Source organism: Cibotium barometz, chromosome 28, assembly GCF_041138505.1.
Source record: "Cibotium barometz isolate CiBa-2024 chromosome 28, ASM4113850v1, whole genome shotgun sequence".
Taxonomy (NCBI): domain Eukaryota; kingdom Viridiplantae; phylum Streptophyta; class Polypodiopsida; order Cyatheales; family Cibotiaceae; genus Cibotium; species Cibotium barometz.
Window position 1 is genome coordinate 4,105,267 of NC_141073.1, and position 13,428 is coordinate 4,118,694.

General features: G+C 43.4%; 1 protein-coding gene across 1 annotated transcript in view; it reads right to left on the reverse strand.

Moving 5' to 3' along the window:
- Window positions 1-13,428, reverse strand: part of LOC147622398 (prohibitin-1, mitochondrial-like) — a 65,589-nt gene that overhangs the window by 10,189 nt on the left and 41,972 nt on the right. The gene's annotated exons all lie outside the window — the stretch shown is intronic.

A 13,428-nucleotide genomic window follows, 5' to 3' on the forward strand; every position in this document is an offset into this window, starting at 1 on the left:
AACTTAGGGAATAAGCGCTCTTTACCCTTCATCTTTTTGAGCCTAGCTTTCTCAAGTCGCAAAAGAACCCAATCACCCAATGCAAACTCTAATGCACGTCTGTGACGGTTTGCTGCTTTCTTTTGCTTTTGTTGAGTTTTCTAGAGTGCCAACTTAACTCTCCGATAAGCTTCATCCATGTTCTCCACATACTGGTCAACCTCAAAGATCTTATCCTTTGTGTGCAAAATAGGTGGTACCTTCTTCCCTCCTCCTACAATCTCAAAAGGCGCCTTGCCCGTCGAAGTATGGACGGTGTTGTTATAAGCAAACTCCACCAAAGGAAGATACTTTTCCCATTGTTGCTTATGCTCTGACACATAACACTTAAGAAGATCTAACACTGTAGAATTTGCCTCTTCCAATTGACCATCTGTTTGTGGATGAAATGATGATGAAAACTTGAGAGTTGTACCCATGTTGTTAAACAACCCTCTCCAAAATAAACTCGTCATCCGTGGATCACGATCACTAATGATAGACGAAGGCAAGCCATGATACTTGAAGATGTTCGCCATGAACAACTTCACCATATGATCAACTTTGATCGTCTTATGCACGGGAATGAAATGAGCTTGCTTACTGAACCTGCATATGATAGTCCAAATGCCATCATTCTCCATTTGTGTCCTCGGAAGATCAAATATAAAATCCATGGCAATGCTCTCCCATGGTTTATCTTCAATGCTGTTCCCACATGCATCACACTGGACAACAAAAGCCTTTCAGACATCTGGTAGTACCAATACAGGATCCGAAGTGAGCTTTTCTTTAAGCTTTATAAAGGCTGCAATTTCTTGATCAGCCCATCTAAACGGAGTTGCCTTCTTAGTTAAAGCATGCAGGGGCAAAGCAATCTCAGCAAAATACCATATGTACCGCCTGTAATAGGAACACAATCCCAAAAAACTGCGTACATCATGCACGGTCCTCAAATCTGGCCAATTGAGAATTGCTTCCACTTTTGAAGGATCCATACGGACTCCATGTTTAGACACAATATGCCCCAAGAAGTGTATCTCTTCCAAGAAGAACTCACTCTTCTTGCCCCCATTAATGACCAGCCTATGCTTCCGAAGTTCTTCAAACACAATGGCCAAATGCTTCCTATGCTCCTCCTCTATGCGTGAATGCACAATCATATCATCAAAGAATGTGCCCACAAACGCTCTCTGAGGCCGAAAAATCCTATCCATCATCCTGTTAAATGTGGCAGGAGCATTTAATGTGGCAGGAGAATTTGTCAAACCAAAGGGCATAACTAAGAACTCATATAGCCCAAAAGTGGTCCAAAATGCTGTTTTATGCACATCCTTGGGTCTAATGCGTATCTGATGATACCCGCTTTTCAAGTCTATGCGACTAAAGACTGTTGAGCCCTGTAAGCGGTCCAATATGTCATCGATCCTCGGAATAGGAAATCGATTCTTGATGGTGTTCTTGTTTAGCGCCTTGTAATCTATACACATGCGCCAAGAACCATCTTTCTTTTGCACTAAGAGCACAGGTGAGCAAAAGGGCAATGAGCTAGGCTGGATCAACCCCTTTTTTAACAACTCCTGTACCTGGCTCATAATTTCCTCTCGTTGGGCTGCATTAACACGGTACGGCGGTCTATTTGGTGGGGTACTCCCCGGAATTAGATCAATAGCATGATCTTCTGGCCTTTCCAGAGGAAGCTCTCTTGGCAATGACTCGGAAAAACAATCTTGGAATTCATGTAAGAAATCAGTCCTGTCTTTATATAACATAGACAAATTAGATTTAGCCTCATCATCTTTTGCATCCTTTACAAAAACCAAGTACGCGGAAAGATGCTTTTTCATTACTGATGAAATTGTCGAAGCTGATATAATAGGAACAGATTCCTCTTTTAGCTTTACATCCAAAATATGCTCTTTCCCTCTATGAGTCAAAGTAATCTTCCTGTTATACGTATCCACCACCGCTTATACGTATCCACCACTGCATGTACTCTATGGCACCATGGCATACCCAACAAAACATCACATCCATCAAGTGGCATGATGAAGAACTCCTCACTGTCCACATAACCCTGCACATGAAGCCTGAGCTTCCCAATAATAGGGATAATGGGTTCTGCATACCCAAGACAAGCCATATTAGCCTCATACAAAGGCCCCATCTCCTCTGTGCGGATCCCCAATCGGCCAGCCAAATCCAGTGAGATAAAGTTGGCTCTAGCACCAGTGTCAAAGAAAATCAAGGCATTCTGATCTCTCACTTTGCCCCATTCCCTGCACAACTCAGTCTCTTCACCACCAGGCTGTTCCCCAACAAGATCATCCAGTGAGATAAAGTTGGCTCTAGCACCAGTGTCAAAGAAAATCAAGGCATTCTGATCTCTCACTTTGCCCCATTCCCTGCACAACTCAGTCTCTTCACCACCAGGCTGTTCCCCAACAAGATCAGGAACTAACCCTGCAGAAGGTTTTGGTTTCTTAGACTTGGGCTCCCCTTTAGTGTCAAAGTCCTTTTGGGACTTACGCTTGGGACAGTTAAAAGACATGTCCTTCCTCTGTACAGTAAAAGCACTTCCGAGCATCCATCAAAGCCTGTCTCTCCTCAGGAGTTCTCTTGGGCATTGGTAACTTGCATGTTCGAAAACTGTCCAAAAGAAGGATCTTGTGGGAAGGCACCACTATTGCCCTAAGGTGGGTTCCTAGAATGCACTTTCTTCTTCTTCTTCTCAGGCTCAAAACGGGATCTCATAAATTCAGCAAACTTCTCACTTTGAGTGAGCTGCATAAACACATCCATTACCCCTGCCAAACGATTTTTAAACTGAGCATCATCTTCCTCTTTACTAGGCATGTCTTCTGGCTGAGTTACATCCTCATATTGTGCATCTTTTGCAGCCTGTTCTCCTGCAAGAATATCCTCGGATTCATTTCTCTCAAGAGAGGCCTCTTGCTCTTCCTCTTCATCATAAAAATATTGATCTTCTGTGTCTGACATGTCGCTGAATTTTTCAGCAATGGCTTTCCTCGAGATAACCACGAGCTCACCCCCTTAAGAAAGTTGATGATAGGTCCCGGCAACGGAACCTTGAAACCGGTCTCTGGTAGAAACCAAAGTGCGGTAGACTAGCAGTCGCCTCTTCAATTGTAGTCTAGACAATTAAGAAGTGAACAAGAGCTAGAATGCTCCAGAACAAAAAGGAAAAACAACACCTGTTGGCCCCAAAGCTTGGCGCCCCTCTCGGTATTTCTTTATTCAAATTCAATGGAAAAGTTTAACTGAGTACAACAAAGCCAGTCAAGGAAAGTAAACCTACATGTCCAATCTGGCAGCCCTCAAGACCTCTTAGCATAGAGGATTCACATGTTGATCTGTGTCCCACAAAAACAACACACTGTGATCTCCTCTAATCAACCAAGACAATACAACAGGGCAGCCTTGGGCACACATCTGGCTGTTCCATGTTCATGGCTTCAAACTCAGCCAAAGTACAAATCCACTGACCAACTCTGTTTCCACCCTTCAAACTGCCATACCCCTCCTCTCACAAAGGGCAAGAAGAAACAACTCTAAAGCAGACATAAGCCAGTGAAAAGAGAGAGAGAAAGAAGTGTTCAATGTATTCCAACTGCTCTGCACAGTTCTGCACAAGTCAACTTGACCGTACCAGACTGTACTTGCAGCCGCCAGCATCAGCAAATCTGCAGCAACCACCTATACCTATCCGTACCAGTATGTACCTGCAACCGCCTACGTCAGCCAGTCTGCAGCAGCCGGACTGAACCTGTCTGTACCCGTATGCACCTACAACCACCTTTGTGATGCGCCGCCTGTACCAACTGGACTAGATTGAACTGTACTCGCCTGTACTACCTGCTGGACAGGACTGTCTGTACCCGCATGTACCTGTCTGTACAGGTCTGTACCTACAGCACACGTGTGTACGGCTTCTCTTCAGGCGACCTGTTCCAGCCTCCCTCCACGCAGCGCAGCCAGCCAATAGTACTCTCTACGCAGCCAGCCGACCCCTCTTCCAAAAAGCAGGAGAGAGAGAGAGAGAGATGGAGAGGGAGGCGTGTACTCTAAAAGTAGAGTAGCCCTCCCTCCATAATATATTATTAAACTTTTTAAGGGCCACCCAAGGTTTATAAACTTTATAAAGTTAATACCTTGGTCCCCCTTCACACTTGGGGTTGCTCACCAACCACCATGCTCACACTTGTGCTGTTCTACTTTCACAGGGTCATGACACATACCTTGGTAAAATCTGCATCTGTAGCATATAAATCACACATTACCGTGAAGTCGGTGTGGTATCATGGTACCTGTTAGAAATATAAGCCCAACTTGTCTCTTAGCCATCAAATAAATGTGCATAGGATGAAGTGTTATCCTAAGGTCAAATCAAAGTATGTAGCATCACTCCACATGTCCATCCACATGTCAAGGGGCATCCCTACATCAAAGGAGTCGTGGAGCATATTTAGGAGAAGCATCTAGCTCATCTACATCATCAGTGATGTCATCCAAGACTGGATCCAAAGGCTATATAAAGCCCATGTAGCACTCACACTATGAATGAAGCTATGAAGTTATTTCTCATATTATGAATGGCTCAAATCTCTTCCCACCTTGATTTCTTTCATGGTATCAGAGCCAATTATATTCCCAAGGCCCTCATTAGGTTAATTTACTAGTTACTTAGCATGTTAATCAAGTTATTAATCACCCACCATTAGTGGAGCCAAAATAGGCTTTCCCAAAATAGTACCCACCTGGATTGGAGGATCTCCACCGCCTTCTACAATGCATATCTCGGTGTGTTTTCTTCACAAAATCTCTCCCTCTGCTCTGGGCGCAGGTCGCCATCGCCTCAATTGTGCAGATCCATTGCTCCACCACCCGGCATTACGTTTTTCCCCAAATCATCATCGCGTCTCAGAGGCGGCTGCTGCAGTGGCTTGTTCTCCCTCCACAAAAGGAATCGATTCAATTCCTCTGAGCTGTACATGCGCCCCAATATGCTCTATCACCTCCTAAAAGGGCTTGCCAAATGGTGCACCCAATCTCCAATGGCAAGCTGATTTGCAAAGGGGGTTTTTGCTGAAAATTTTCTACATAAAGCATTTTAATGCTTGGTAGTAATGATCTTGCTTAATCCTTTTTTAATGATCATAATAATGTTATCTCATGCACAAAAGGTCTTTGATTAAGCATTATCACATCTCTATCCACATAGATAATAGATGTGAAGCTTGAAAGCCACCTCTTGTAAAGGGATTGTAGACACTGCCCCGAGTATATCTCCTCAGTGGGGTAAGACCTCCCTATCTATGGTATCCACATCAGTCATGACTTCTAATTCTAAGAGTCCTAATAAGTTCAATGGTATAGGGTTTCACACCTGGCAAACAAAGGTGAAGGGGCATTTAATGAGAAAGAACTTATGGAGCTTAGTTAAACCACAAGTAGAAGGAGAGGGAGAAGGAGTTGTCACTAGAGCTACCATTGTTGCTTTGCAAGCAAAGAATGAACAAGCTTTAGGGATAATAATCACAACATTAGATGATAATTTTATACATTATATAGATGATGCTGACACTGCGGCTCAAGCTTGGGAAACACTTGAGAAAATTTTTGGTGCTAAAGCAAAGCATTCTAAGATTAGTCTTAAAATGCAACTCTATGGGCTCACAATAGAAGCAAATGAAAGAGTGGCTTCACTCATCAATAGGTTAAAGAGTCTTATGACTCAACTTGTGTATGTCCAATCCCCTATACCCAATGAAGATGCTGTTGCCATCTTATTGAAGACTATGCCTTCAAAATTTGATCAACTTGTCACCGTGCTTAAAGAGAAGGATCCTATTCCTTCTTTGGAAAGTGTGATAAACTCTCTGTAGGAAGAAGATAAAAAACAAATCAAAGACTTCCAAGAAGGTGCCTATGCGATCTCCACCATCAACAACAAGAAGAAATGTGCAACCTATGGGAGAACTAATCACCAAACAAAGGATTGCTTCACCAACAACCCTTGTGTGCATTCTAGAAAGACAAATCATCCATCACAAAGATGCTACCTCAAGGACAAGAAGAAAGAGAAGGTCAACACTGTTGAAGAAAATCACTTTGTAGAAGTCTCCGGTATTGTTGGACCTGGAGATGATGATGATTCCTACGCTTGTAAAAGGTTGTCATTGTCCACTCTTGTATGGTAAAAAAAGCCTTAGTTGTTTTCTTCCCTTGTTGTTTGTAAAGAGTACTCAAACCTTGTTATTGTATGGTTGAGACTCTATTGTATCAAGGGGGGGATGTTGTTAGGCTAAAAACTTCTACTAGAGTGTCAAGTTTGGCTTAAGGGGGGTGTTAGAAATATAAGCCCAACTTGTCCCTTAGCCATCAAATAAATGTGCATAGGATGAATTGTTATCCTAAGGTCAAATCAAAGTATGTAGCATCACTCCACATGTCCATCCACATGTCAAGGGGCATCCCTACATCAAAGGGGTCGTGAAGCATATTTAGGAGAAGCATCTAGCTCATCTACATCATCAATGATGTCATCCAGGACTGGATCCAAAGGCTATATAAAGCCCATGTAGCACTCACACTATGAATGAAGCTATGAAGTTATTTCTCATATTATGAATGGCTCAAATCTCTTCCCACCTTGATTTCTTTCAGTACTGACTTCGGGTCTTCTAGACAAAGCCATCACCCACCAAGTTGTCTTTATCCTTCATGCTTTCCATTGTTAGGTGGAATATGGACAAGAAGTTTGCCCATCTCATCTGCATAGGTGACAGCTTCTTCTGGGTAAGAAAGTACTTCAAACTTTGGTGATTAGTCTTGACCACAAAAGTAGTACCCAAGAGATAATGCTTCTAGATGGTCAAGGCATGGACCACTGCAAGCAATTCCTTTTGATAGGTGGAGTAGTTCTTCTCACCTTTATGTAACGTCCGGAATGTTGTCTTGGAGATATCCTCTGGTGCAATTCGAACTTGATGATACCCACTCTTCAAACCAATCCGGCTGAAAAATGAAGCTGCACTTAAAGTGTCCAAGATATCATCGATTCTTGGAATAGGGTATCTATTCTTTATGGTAACCTTATTCAAGGCTCAATAATCCACACACATGCAGAAAGCACCATCCTCCTTTTGCACTAGCGAAATTGGAGAGAGTGACTAGGTCGGATCATGCCCTTCTCTAGCAACTCATTCACTTGATTCATTATCTCCTCCCGTTGTGAAGCACTCACACGGTAGGGGCTCGATTTAGAGCCGAGCTTCCCGAAATGAGATCTATCTTTTATTCTCTGAGGTCTTTCAGGTGGGAGTTCACCTGGAATAGACTCACTAAAACAATCATTGAATTGCTACAAAAAGTTTATATGCTCAACATTTACATTATCTTCAGATTTACTTTCTTGTGCAAAGACTAAATAACTGCAAATGGAACCTTTCATTGCCTTGTTAATTGGTACATTGACACACAAGAGGAATGGAGTTTCCTCGAACTCCTACTTCTAATACAATATTCTTTCCTTTATGAGTGATCTTAAGTTTGTCTTCATCTTGGCCGTAGAGAGGTAAAGCTTTAACCTTGCGTATCCAAGGCATGCCAAGCATCACATCACACCCTTGAGTAGGACCTATGAGAAAGTCCACATGGTCCAAGTAACTTCATATGTGAATCCTCAAAGGGTCCTTCAAAGGAACAACTTGCGCTTGTTGCCCAAAAAGTGTGTCAGCAACGGTGAACATGCCTTTGTCTTCCTTCATTAGACCAATAGCTCGGCCTACTTCTTCATAGATGAAGTTATGAGTAGACCCAGAGTCAATCATAACAACCCTCGGGCTGGTTTCTTAGCTTACCAAACGCTTTCCATGGTTGCCTTTCTTTGTTGTCGTGGCTGAATTCAAGAACTTGTCTCCTTTTCTTCGGTCCTCTTTTCAGTGTCCTTTTTGCACTTCCATGCCATGTGCCCTTTTAGTCCACATTCGAAGCATCTTCCTTCTTTGATGTGTTGCTCTAGCTCTTCCCAAGACAGCTTCTTAAAGATTGGGTTAGACTTCTTGGCTTGATATTTGAAATCGGATGATTTGGAGGTTGCGTACGCCTTCTTTTCTTCCTTCTCTTGGTTCTTCGCCTTCTTTGAGTGTGGCTCCTCCAAAGAAGACCCCTTCCTCTTGACCATCCACTTCATATCACGAGCTTCTACATTCAATGCAAACTCCATGCAATTCTTCAAAGTGTCGGAAAACATGCATAAGGGACTGTAGGAAAGGATTCAAACCTCCCTTAGACTTGCAGATGACTTCGTTATTGCTGATGTCAATGTATCGATCAGCTTTAAGATAAACATCCCAAAACCGATTAAGGTACTTTTGCACATTATCTCCTTGTTGGTCCAACTTGTCCCACTCTATGCACACCTTGAAGTCTATGGGCAAGAATTGAGCTTTGAATATCTCCTTGAACTCCTCCCAGGTTTTTGGATTGACGTTCCTAGCAACTCCTTCGAGATGTATAGCTACCTGATGGAGTTTCGATTCTTCAAAATAATTACGATTTTTAAAAGCCAAATCAAACTCCTTGATGAAAGCTAAGATCTTTGTGACATCACTGTCCTTCCCATCATAATATGGTAATCTCACACTCCTATGTCCTAGCTTGCAAGTCTCTTGCTTCTCCTTCTCCTTGATGTTCGGTGCAGTCGCCTTTTTCACCATCATTGGTGACTCCGCTCGTGGTAGACTAGAGCAAGGTAGAGCCTAGGATGTATAGCTTCGAGAAAACTACTTGCCCGGATGAATCCGGACCAATGATTCCCTTCTCATGAAGATATTATATTCATTTGCAAACACCAAAGGATCACCTAACTTTGACTACTTCACATGATCTTCAAAATGAGATACCTTTGAATGGTTGATTGTCTTCTTTGATACCACTGCTTGCACATCAAGATCGGTTAATAAGTCCTCCATTTCTTTGAGTCGACGAAGGAGCGCCGCATCACCATTGGCATGAGAAGTATACCGTGTGCCTTCTCCATGGCTTATCGACCTTGAGGATTACGGCCCTTCATAATGTCCCCTAGTTGCTCTGTCAGCATCACCACCTCCTCTTCTTGAAGATGAAACTTCTACAGACTCATATGGATGAGCCGGTGATCTTGTGTTGGAATGCCCAATGGAAATGAGACAAACAGTTGTGAGAGAGGAAATGCAGAAGTGTAGAGAGAGAGAAGCGGTATAAACTCTGCTATTTACCCTGAAGATCCGGTACAGAAAAGATACAGGATAGTGTGGGGACAAGGTTGGTATATATACCACCCTGGGGTGTTGGTTCGGTCTCTTGCTCAAAAGACTTCGCCGGTGAAGACTTCCCTTTGCCCTTGTTGTTGTTGTGATGCCATAATTGGCCCTGTCCAACAGTCGATCCACCGAGAATGTCGGGAGGGTGGGGCTCTTCACATGCTTCTCAGCCATCTCGAGCAAATCTGCCATCTCAAGGGTTCACAAGGTCTTGTGAAGGGAGGGTGCATGGGGAAAAAATGAAGAAGAGGCTGCAAACACTATGCAAGGTGGCTGTCCAGCAATGATGGCCACCTTCTACCTGCTTCTCCACGTCCCAAGCAGCCCAAAAATTCTCCAATCAGCACCAAAAAACAGTAAAACCTCAAGCTCTCACTGTCTCCAAGCTTCAAGCCACCTGGGGCTTTGATACCAAGTTGGAATGGAGCAGAAATGAGACAAACAGCTGTGAGAGAGAAAACACAGAAGTGTAGAGAGAGAGAAGCTATATAAACTCTGCTATATACACTGAAGATCCAGTACAGAAAAGATACAGGATGGTGTGGGAGGCAAGGCCTGGGCTGCTCGTTGACCACAACAAACAGGCCGATAGCAGCACCCGACTGGATAAATCCTAGTCGGCCAACAAAAGGAGCAATCGGAGTCGGCCATAAGAAAACAGTCGGCCAGTATGGTACAGTCTCCCATGACTAGACAAAACAAGGAAAAGACATGGAAAATGAGGGAAAATGGAGAATCACAGCAGAGGCCCTCACTCCCTACCGAGTAATATGGTACAGACAAGAGATGATTGCTAATATCTTGATCTCTCTCTGTGGCTAGACATTTTCTTAGTAGCAAAAAGCTTGTTCCCAAGGATTGTCTTCGATTACCAACAAGGTAAGGAAGATAGCATTGCTCTGATACCAATGAAACTCGCCGCAGTTACGTAACGAACTATTCACTACTAATCACACTTAGCAAACTTTAATCACTGTTGAATTTTGAAGCAAACCACTCAATATTGTCAGCAATCACTTGAGAGAGAGAGATAGAAGAATGGAAGAGAGAAAGCCGACACAGCATAGACCCGGAACAACTGGGCCCCTTCATAGGAATATAGATTATTCCTCAATAATTTTTACGAAGTGTATTGGCTGATTAAATTCAGCATGGTATCACCATCAAACAAGATTGAAAACAAATGCTTTGGAATTTGTACATGATGGCTTACCATACATGCATAAGAGTTGGAGAAACTCACCCATCTAAGAGTTGGAGAAACTCACCCGTCTGTGTGCCACCCCAATGGCCTACCACTGGGTCACACAACCGGTTGTCTTCTCTTGTGTTTTGGATGCACACAAGAGTGTAGTCTCGAAGAAGAAATCAGCTAGCTTTTCTTCAAGGGCTTTTGAAACACTTTCTTGCATACGCTTAAGCTGCACCTCTACCACGAAGTGATGGTCTTCTCTTTGCAAAAAAATCTCCACACTTGGTAGAGTAGCTTTTGCCTCCTTGTCTTCTTGCTCTCAAGCTCTGAGTGTTGTTTCTCCCTCTCACAAAATGATTATGAAGTTCTTTCTTCTTACATGTACATAAATGAAGTTTTTACCTCTCCTCTCACTAGCTAGCCTCTTTTATAGTGAAGTTCTTTCCCCTACTTCAAAGAGATGGTCTAAAACTGCATCTCCCTCTTGAAAATAGAAAGAGATGGTCTCTAAAAGTGCATATGCGGCAAATATACACGTGTAAAGGCAACAGGATCCAGAAGTCAAGCCTGTGAGACATGCAATGTAAGCTGCAAGAGATAAACTCATCAATGGAGGGTCCGATGAGGAAAAATCAGCAATGGTAGGACTGATAAAAATAAAAATTCAGCAATGGGGGAAACTGAAAATCGGGAGAAAAAGTGGGAGCTCGGGGCGGGCATCAGCCAACGCTATGAGAGGATGGCTAAACTCTCAGCGATGCCATGATCAGTGGCATGTATGACAAGTGTAAAGATGCATAATCCCACAATAAATAATATACATGTAACATGTCAAAACCATGAGAGCAAGCCAACACTGGCCAAGTGTGTAGAAGGCACTCCCAATAAACATCACATGTGAGAAAGTGACAATGTCAACACTGTAGAAACAATCCTGCTGCAAGGGAAAGCAGCATAAAAGGCATCTCCAGTAGACATCACATATGAGAAAGTGACAATGTCAACACTGTAGAAACAATCTCGCTCCAAGGGAAAGCAGCATAAAAGGCATCTCTAGAGACTAGTAGACATCACATATGAGAAAGCATCTAGCATAGACAAGCATAAGGGTCAACAAGCATAAGTGACCATGAGGCATCACCAACTGCATCTGGGCAAGTAAAATCCCCCCCTCCTGAAATGCATCTACCAGACAAAGCATACCCAGAAGTACTGACTACAGAGCATAGTCATCAAAAGCAACCACATCAGAAGACATCTCTGCACGTGAAGAAGATGAAATGGCCAAGGTTTTCATATTTGTAGCCAAATTGGCCTCATGTGCACCTATTGAAGAAGATGCCAGCTGCTTCTTTTTCTCACTCTCAATACTTTTCTTGCATTCCTCTATGGTGTGCCGTGTTTTACTGCAATAATTACAGCGCTTTTTCTTTTCAGGCTTGTCCTCTGTCTTGGGAGGATCCGATGGGCTAGGTTTAGGCCCAGATCGATTCCCACGAAAGGGAGCAGTCATTGCTGACTCAGTAGACATCATGTTGTTCCTGTCGGAATGGGATTGCTCTTCATCGAGCAAGAGAGTCACAAGGTTGTCAAAAGTGACCGCATTAGGCGCATTACCACTCAACAACCGCAATGTAGTCCCAACTGTCTGATAAGAGTCGGGCAAATTACGCAAGACTGTCTGAACAAGATAGCCATCTGTCAAGACCTCATCAATGTCAATGAGCTGCTCTCGAAGGTCTTTAACATGTGTAAGGTACTGATCGATAGAGTCACTTTCAAGCATGCGGTCAGTCTTAAGCTTGCCCCGAACGTAAGCTACATGAGCCTCATCGCGACCTGAATATAACTCCGCTAAGGTATCCCAAGCACTCTTTGCGGTGGTGCAGGAACGAATGTGCGGAATGATATGCCTGCGGCACGAGATAGCAATCAACGCATGGGCCTGACCATCCTTGGCATCCCATCTTAGTTGTTTTGGAGTAGGTGGCAAAGGTGCAGAAGATGTAACACCACCTGAAGATACATCATCCCCTACATCAACAGTGCCTGAAGCATTTGCTGCTCGCGCAGGAGCAATAGGCCTGACATCAACCCCTGATACATAGACCCACAAATTATTTGCGACTAGTACATGTTTCATCATATATGCCCACATAGGATAGTTGGTGCCATCCAACTTATCCTCAACGGACAACATGCCAAACAAATCACTAGTATTCCCAGACATGGCTGTCACAAATGCGTACAAACAGGTAGTGTAACTGAATCAAAGCGTGAACTACAATATGACCCAAGTGTACCACTGTGTTTTCTCAATACATAGGCATAAACCACATCAACTCGAGTGCAAAAAACCTTCAAAGCAACCCAGTGTTGAGACACCTGACAATTGGGGGAAATGCCCCATTGCCAAGTAAATGTTCCTGTATCACCAAAATTTCAAATAATAATTTTTGCAAAATCTCCAAATTTCTAGTGCATTGATGCACCAAATCTGATGAAATCAATGCCAATGTTGCAATTTCAAGCTCAATGGTGAAAAGCCTAAAATTAATGCAGCCAATTTGCTAATTTTTAGCAATTTCTGAATTTATGAAAAAATTACAGAAATAACAGTAAAATACTGGTTGCAATCGGCACAGTTTCCAAGGAGAACGCGGCAGCTTCAGTCGACGACTTCAACCGATCGAGCAGCTTCAATCGGCACACAACAGCTTCAGTTGGCACACAGCAGTAGAAGGGCAGCAGTAGTGCACAGCAACAGTGGGCAACAGTGAATGGCGGCGCTGGCTCTGAAACGGCGACTGTGGAGGACAAGAGGTGCAGGTCGTTGGCGGGGCACAGCAGCAGGCATAGTTGCCACGGTACGAAATTACGATACCGTGCCAT